Raw genomic sequence first — 9,849 nt, forward strand, 5'->3', positions numbered from 1 at the left:
TATTTTCAAAAAATTTGTATTTTATCAAAAAATGTCAAATTATGATCATTTTTGGCTTATTTAGACTGGGACCAATCATAAAAGACCTATATTCGTTGTGTGCGTAGTCATGGTAGGGATAATAAAATCGATGCCAGCGCTTTAAGTGAAAAATTTTGGAGATAAAGTGGGCTGTTATGACTAATTTGCAATTCTTTACATGTTAATGATATAGAAACTGTCAAATTAAAATGATTGAAAAACACTAATTAATTAAACTTAATGCATTAAAAATTGTGAAAATAAGAAATCAAATTGTACAAATATTATTTTTCAAATGTTAATTATCGTAATTATTTATTTAAATTTGTGAAACAAGAATATTAAATTTTAAATGTAAGTTTTCAATGCAATCCACACAATTATATATGCATCCATTAATTCTATAATTAAAGTAGTGTATCGTTGTCATGGAAACGAAATTCACGCTCGGAGCGAATATATGCATATCGACTTACCTGGCTCAAAATTTCACTCTTTTGTATAGTCCTGGCACTCTAGATTCGACATCGAAAATTTTCAAAAAATTTGTATTTTATCAAAAAATGTCAAATTATGATCATTTTTGGCTTATTTAGACTGGGACCAATCATAAAAGACCTAAATATATGCATATCGACTTACCTGGATCAAAATTTCACTCTTTTGTATAGTCCTGGCACTCTAGATTCGACATCGAAAATTTTCAAAAAATTTGTATTTTATCAAAAAATGTCAAATTATGATCATTTTTGGCTTATTTAGACTGGGACCAATCATAAAAGACCTATATATATGCATATCGACTTACCTGGATCAAAATTTCACTCTTTTGTATAGTCCTGGCACTCTAGATTCGACATCGAAAATTTTCAAAAAATTTGTATTTAACAAAAAATGTCAAATTATGATCATTTTTGGCTTATTTAGACTGGGACCAATCATAAAAGACCTATATATATGCATATCGACTTACCTGGATCAAAATTTCACTCTTTTGTATAGTCCTGGCACTCTAGATTCGACATCGAAAATTTTCAAAAAATTTGTATTTTATCAAAAAATGTCAAATTATGATCATTTTTGGCTTATTTAGACTGGAACCAATCATAAAAGACCTATATATATGCATATCGACTTACCTGGATCAAAATTTCACTCTTTTGTATAGTCCTGGCACTCTAGATTCGACATCGAAAATTTTCAAAAAATTTGTATTTTATCAAAAAATGTCAAATTATGATCATTTTTGGCTTATTTAGACTGGGACCAATCATAAAAGACCTATATATATGCATATCGACTTACCTGGATCAAAATTTCACTCTTTTGTATAGTCCTGGCACTCTAGATTCGACATCGAAAATTTTCAAAAAATTTGTATTTTATCAAAAAATGTCAAATTATGATCATTTTTGGCTTATTTAGACTGGGACCAATCATAATAGACCTATATATATGCATATCGACTTACCTGGATCAAAATTTCACTCTTTTCTATAGTCCTAACACTCTAGATTCGACATCGAAAATTTTCAAAAAAATTTGTATTTTATCAAAAAATGTCAAATTATGATCATTTTTGGCTTATTTAGACTGGAACCAATCATAAAAGACCTATATATATGCATATCGACTTACCTGGATCAAAATTTCACTCTTTTGTATAGTCCTGGCACTCTAGATTCGACATCGAAAATTTTCAAAAAATTTGTATTTTATCAAAAAATGTCAAATTATGATCATTTTTGGCTTATTTAGACTGGGACCAATCATAATAGACCTATATATATGCATATCGACTTACCTGGATCAAAATTTCACTCTTTTCTATAGTCCTAACACTCTAGATTCGACATCGAAAATTTTCAAAAAAATTTTTTTTTATCAAAAAATGTCAAACTATGATCATTTTTGGCTTATTTAGACTGGGACCAATCATAAAAGACCTATTTATATGCATATCGACTTACCTGGATCAAAATTTCACTCTTTTGTATAGTCCTGGCACTCTAGATTCGACATCGAAAATTTTCAAAAAATTTGTTTTTTATCAAAAAATGTCAAATTATGATCATTTTTGGCTTATTTATACTGGGACCAATCATAAAAGACCTATATATATGCATATCGACTTACCTGGATCAAAATTTCACTCTTTTGTATAGTCCTGGCACTCTAGATTCGACATCGAAAATTTTCAAAAAATTTGTATTTTATCCAAAAATGTCAAATTATGATAATTTTTGGCTTATTTAGACTGGGACCAATCATAAAAGACCTATATATATGCATATCGACTTACCTGGATCAAAATTTCACTCTTTTGTATAGTCCTGGCACTCTAGATTCGACATCGAAAATTTTAAAAAAATTTGTATTTTATCAAAAAATGTCAAATTATGATCTTTTTTGGCTTATTTAGAATGGGACCAATCATAAAAGACCTATATAAATGCATAACGACTTACCTGGATCAAAATTTCACTCTTTTGTATAGTCCTGGCACTCTAGATTCGACATCGAAAATTTTCAAAAAATTTGTTTTTTATCAAAAAATGTCAAATTATGATCATTTTTAGCTTATTTAGACTGGGACCAATCATAAAAGACCTATATATATGCATATCGACTTACCTGGATCAAAATTTCACTCTTTTGTATAGTCCTGGCACTCTAGATTCGACATCGAAAATTTTCAAAAAATTTGTTTTTTATCAAAAAATTTCAAATTATGATCATTTTTGGCTTATTTAGACTGGGACCAATCATAAAAGACCTATATATATGCATATCGACTTACCTGGATCAAAATTTCACTCTTTTGTATAGTCCTGGCACTCTAGATTCGACATCGAAAATTTTCAAAAAATTTGTATTTTATCAAAAAATGTCAAATTATGATCATTTTTGGCTTATTTAGACTGGGACCAATCATAATAGACCTATATATATGCATATCGACTTACCTGGATCAAAATTTCACTCTTTTCTATAGTCCTGGCACTCTAGATTCGACATCGAAAATTTTCAAAAAAATTTTTTTTTATCAAAAAATGTCAAACTATGATCATTTTTGGCTTATTTAGACTGGGACCAATCATAAAAGACCTATTTATATGCATATCGACTTACCTGGATCAAAATTTCACTCTTTTGTATAGTCCTGGCACTCTAGATTCGACATCGAAAATTTTCAAAAAATTTGTTTTTTATCAAAAAATGTCAAATTATGATCATTTTTGGCTTATTTATACTGGGACCAATCATAAAAGACCTATATATATGCATATCGACTTACCTGGATCAAAATTTCACTCTTTTGTATAGTCCTGGCACTCTAGATTCGACATCGAAAATTTTCAAAAAATTTGTATTTTATCAAAAAATGTCAAATTATGATAATTTTTGGCTTATTTAGACTGGGACCAATCATAAAAGACCTATATATATGCATATCGACTTACCTGGATCAAAATTTCACTCTTTTGTATAGTCCTGGCACTCTAGATTCGACATCGAAAATTTTCAAAAAATTTGTATTTTATCAAAAAATGTCAAATTATGATCATTTTTGGCTTATTTAGACTGGGACCAATCATAATAGACCTATATATATGCATATCGACTTACCTGGATCAAAATTTCACTCTTTTCTATAGTCCTGGCACTCTAGATTCGACATCGAAAATTTTCAAAAAAATTTTTTTTTATCAAAAAATGTCAAACTATGATCATTTTTGGCTTATTTAGACTGGGACCAATCATAAAAGACCTATTTATATGCATATCGACTTACCTGGATCAAAATTTCACTCTTTTGTATAGTCCTGGCACTCTAGATTCGACATCGAAAATTTTCAAAAAATTTGTTTTTTATCAAAAAATGTCAAATTATGATCATTTTTGGCTTATTTATACTGGGACCAATCATAAAAGACCTATATATATGCATATCGACTTACCTGGATCAAAATTTCACTCTTTTGTATAGTCCTGGCACTCTAGATTCGACATCGAAAATTTTCAAAAAATTTGTATTTTATCAAAAAATGTCAAATTATGATAATTTTTGGCTTATTTAGACTGGGACCAATCATAAAAGACCTATATATATGCATATCGACTTACCTGGATCAAAATTTCACTCTTTTGTATAGTCCTGGCACTCTAGATTCGACATCGAAAATGTTCAAAAAATTTGTATTTTATCAAAAAATGTCAAATTATGATCTTTTTTGGCTTATTTAGAATGGGACCAATCATAAAAGACCTATATAAATGCATAACGACTTACCTGGATCAAAATTTCACTCTTTTGTATAGTCCTGGCACTCTAGATTCGACATCGAAAATTTTCAAAAAATTTGTTTTTTATCAAAAAATTTCAAATTATGATCATTTTTGGCTTATTTAGACTGGGACCAATCATAAAAGACCTATATATATGCATATCGACTAACCTGGATCAAAATTTCACTCTTTTGTATAGTGCTGGCACTCTAGATTCGACATCGAAAATTTTCAAAAAATTTGTATTTTATCAAAAAATGTCAAATTATGATCATTTTTGGCTTATTTAGACTGGGACCAATCATAAAAGACCTATATATATGCATATCGACTTACCCGGATCAAAATTTCACTCTTTTGTATAGTCCTGGCACTCTAGATTCGACATCGAAAATTTTGAAAAAATTTGTATTTTATCAAAAAATGTCAAATTATGATCATTTTTGGCTTATTTAGACTGGGACCAATCATAAAAGACCTATATATATGCATATCGACTTACCTGGATCAAAATTTCACTCTTTTGTATAGTCCTGGCACTCTAGATTCGAAATCGAAAATTTTCAAAAAATTTGTATTTTATCAAAAAATGTCAAATTATGATCATTTTTGGCTTATTTAGACTGGGACCAATCATAAAAGACCTATATATATGCATATCGACTTACCTGGATCAAAATTTCACTCTCTTGTATAGTCCTGGCACTCTAGATTCGACATCGAAAATTTTCAAAAAATTTGTATTTTATCAAAAAATGTCAAATTATGATCATTTTTGGCTTATTTAGACTGGGACCAATCATAAAAGACCTATATATATGCATATCGACTTACCTGGATCAAAATTTCACTCTTTTGTATAGTCCTGGCACTCTAGAATCGACATCGAAAATTTTCAAAAAATTTGTATTTTGTCAAAAAATGTCAAATTATGATCATTTTTGGCTTATTTAGATTGCGACCAATCATAAAAGACCTATATATATGCATATCGACTTACCTGGCTCAAAATTTCACTCTTTTGTATAGTCCTGGCACTCTAGATTCGACATCGAAAATTTTCAAAAAATTTGTATTTTAACAAAAAATGTCAAATTATGATCATTTTTGGCTTATTTAGACTGGGACCAATCATAAAAGACCTATATATATGCATATCGACTAACCTGGATCAAAATTTCACTCTTTTGTATAGTCCTGGCACTCTAGATTCGACATCGAAAATTTTCAAAAAATTTGTATTTTATCAAAAAATGTCAAATTATGATCATTTTTGGCTTATTTAGACTGGGACCAATCATAAAAGACCTATATATATGCATATCGACTTACCTGGATCAAAATTTCACTCTTTTGTATAGTCCTGGCACTCTAGATTCGACACGAAAATTTTCAAAAAATTTGTATTTTATCAAAAAATGTCAAATTATGATCATTTTTGGCTTATTTAGACTGGGACCAATCAAAAAAGACCTATATATATGCATATCGACTTACCTGGATCAAAATTTCACTCTTTTGTATAGTCCTGGCACTCTAGATTCGACATCGAAAATTTTCAAAAAATTTGTTTTTTATCAAAAAATGTCAAATTATGATCATTTTTGGCTTATTTTGACTGGGATTAATCATAAAAGACCTATATATATGCATATCGACTTACCTGGATCAAAATTTCACTCTTTTGTATAGTCCTGGCACTCTAGATTCGACATCGAAAATTTTCAAAAAATTTTTATTTTATCAAAAAATGTCAAATTATGATCATTTTTGGCTTATTTAGACTGGGACCAATCATAAAAGACCTATATATATGCATATCGACTTACCTGGATCAAAATTTCACTCTTTTGTATAGTCCTGGCACTCTAGATTCGACATCGAAAATTTTCAAAAAATTTGTATTTTATCAAAAAATGTCAAATTATGATCATTTTTGGCTTATTTAGACTGGAACCAATCATAAAAGACCTATATATATGCATATCGACTTACCTGGATCAAAATTTCACTCTTTTATATAGTCCTGGCACTCTAGATTCGACATCGAAAATTTTCAAAAAATTTTTATTATATCAAAAAATGTCAAATTATGATTATTTTTGGCTTATTTAGACTGGGACCAATCATAAAAGACCTATATATATGCATATCGACTTACCTGGATCAAAATTTCACTCTTTTGTATAGTCCTGGCACTCTAGATTCGACATCAAAAATTTTCAAAAAATTTGTATTTTATCAAAAAATGTCAAATTATGATCATTTTTGGCTTATTTAGACTGGGACCAATCATAAAAGACCTAAATATATGCATATCGACTAACCTGGATCAAAATTTCACTCTTTTGTATAGTCCTGGCACTCTAGATTCGACATCGAAAATTTTCAAAAAATTTGTATTTTATCAAATAATGTCAAATTATGACCATTTTTGGCTTATTTAGACTGGGACGAATCATAAAAGACCTATATATATGCATATCGACTTACCTGGATCAAAATTTCACTCTTTTGTATAGTCCTGGCACTCTAGATTCGACACGAAAATTTTCAAAAAATTTGTATTTTATCAAAAAATGTCAAATTATGATCATTTTTGGCTTATTTAGACTGGGACCAATCATAAAAGACCTATATATATGCATATCGACTTACCTGGATCAAAATTTCACTCTTTTGTATAGTCCTGGCACTCTAGATTCGACATCGAAAATTTTCAAAAAATTTGTTTTTTATCATAAAATGTCAAATTATGATCATTTTTGGCTTATTTTGACTGGGATTAATCATAAAAGACCTATATATATGCATATCGACTTACCTGGATCAAAATTTCACTCTTTTGTATAGTCCTGGCACTCTAGATTCGACATCGAAAATTTTCAAAAAATTTGTTTTTTATCAAAAAATGTCAAATTATGATCATTTTTGGCTTATTTAGACTGGGACCAATCATAAAAGACCTATATATATGCATATCGACTTAACTGGATCAAAATTTCACTCTTTTGTATAGTCCTGGCACTCTAGATTCGACATCGAAAATTTTCAAAAAATTTGTTTTTTATCAAAAAATGTCAAATTATGATCATTTTTGGCTTATTTAGACTGGGACCAATCATAAAAGACCTATATATATGCATATCGACTTACCTGGATCAAAATTTCACTCTTTTGTATAGTCCTGGCACTCTAGATTCGACATCGAAAATTTTCAAAAAATTTGTATTTTATCAAAAAATGTCAAATTATGATCATTTTTGGCTTATTTAGACTGGGACCAATCATAAAAGACCTATATATATGCATATCGACTTACCTGGATCAAAATTTCACTCTTTTGTATAGTCCTGGCACTCTAGATTCGACATCGAAAATTTTCAAAAAATTTGTATTTTATCAAAAAATGTCAAATTATCATCATTTTTGGCTTATTTAGACTGGGACCAATCATAAAAGACCTATATATATGCATATCGACTTACCTGGATCAAAATTTCACTCTTTTGTATAGTCCTGGCACTCTAGATTCGACATCGAAAATTTTCAAAAAATTTGTATTTTATCAAAAAATGTCAAATTATGATCATTTTTGGCTTATTTAGACTGGGACCAATCATTAAAGACCTATATATATGCACATCGACTTACCTGGATCAAAATTTCACTCTTTTGTATAGTCCTGGCATTCTAGATTCGACATCGAAAATTTTCAAAAAATTTGTGTTTTATCAAAAAATGTCAAATTATGATCATTTTTGGCTTATTTAGACTGGGACCAATCATAATAGACCTAATTATGCATATCGACTTACCTGGATCAAAATTTCACTCTTTTGTATAGTCCTGGCACCCTAGATTCGACATCGAAAATTTTCAAAAAATTTGTTTTTTATCAAAGAATGTCAAACTATGATCATTTTTGGCTTATTTAGACTGGGACCAATCATAAAAAACCTATATATATGCATATCGACTAACCTGGATCAAAATTTCACTCTTTTGTATAGTCCTGGCACTCTAGATTCGACATCGAAAATTTTCAAAAAATTTGTTTTTTATCAAAAAATGTCAAATTATGATCATTTTTGGCTTATTTAGACTGGGACCAATCATAAAAGACCTATATATATGCATATTGACTTACCTGGATCAAAATTTCACTCTTTTGTATAGTCCTGGCACTCTAGATTCGACATCGAAAATTTTCAAAAAATTTGTATTTTATCAAAAAATGTCAAATTATGACCATTTTTGGCTTATTTAGACCGGGACCAATCATAAAAGACCTATATATATGCATTTCGACTTACCTGGATCAAAATTTCACTCTTTTGTATAGTCCTGGCACTCTAGATTCGACACGAAAATTTTCAAAAAATTTGTATTTTATCAAAAAATGTCAAATTATGATCATTTTTGGCTTATTTAGTCTGGGACCAATCATAAAAGACCTATATATATGCATATCGACTTACCTGGATCAAAATTTCACTCTTTTGTATAGTCCTGGCACTCTAGATTCGACATCGAAATTTTCAAAAAATTTGTTTTTCATCAAAAAATGTCAAATTATGATCATTTTTGGCTTATTTAGACTGGGACCAATCATAAAAGACCTATATATATGCATATCGACTTACCTGGATCAAAATTTCACTCTTTTGTATAGTCCTGGCACTCTAGATTCGACATCGAAAATTTTCAAAAAAAATTTTTTATCAAAAATGTCAAATTATGATCATTTTTGGCTTATTTAGACTGGGACCAATCATAAAAGACCTATATATATGCATATCGATTTACTTGGATCAAAATTTCACTCTTTTGTATAGTCCTGGCACTCTAGATTCGACATCGAAAATTTTCAAAAAATTTGTTTTTTATCAAAAAATGTCAAATTATGATCATTTTTGGCTTATTTAGACTGGGACCAATCATAAAAGACCTATATATATGCATATCGACTTACCTGGATCAAAATTTCATTTTTTTGTATAGTCCTGGCACTCTAGATTCGACATCGAAAATTTTCAAAAAAATTGTTTTTTATCAAAAAATGTCAAATTATGATCATTTTTGGCTTATTTAGACTGGGACCAATCATAAAAGACCTATATATATGCATATCGACTTACCTGGATCAAAATTTCACTCTTTTGTATAGTCCTGGCACTCTAGATTCGACATCGAAAATTTTCAAAAAATTCGTATTTTATCAAAAAATGTCAAATTATGATCATTTTTGGCTTATTTAGACTGGGACCAATCATAAAAGACCTATATATATGCATATCGACTTACCTGGATCAAAATTTCACTCTTTTGTATAGTCCTGGCACTCTAGATTCGACATCGAAAATTTTCAAAAAATTTGTATTTTATCAAAAAATGTCAAATTATGATCATTTTTGGCCTATTTAGACTGGGACCAATCATAAAAGACCTATATATATGCATATCGACTTACCTGGATCAAAATTTCACTCTTTTGTATAGTCCTGGCACTCTAGATTCGACATCGAAAATTTTCAA

Source organism: Chrysoperla carnea, unplaced genomic scaffold, assembly GCF_905475395.1.
Source record: "Chrysoperla carnea unplaced genomic scaffold, inChrCarn1.1, whole genome shotgun sequence".
NCBI classification, from domain to species: domain Eukaryota; kingdom Metazoa; phylum Arthropoda; class Insecta; order Neuroptera; family Chrysopidae; genus Chrysoperla; species Chrysoperla carnea.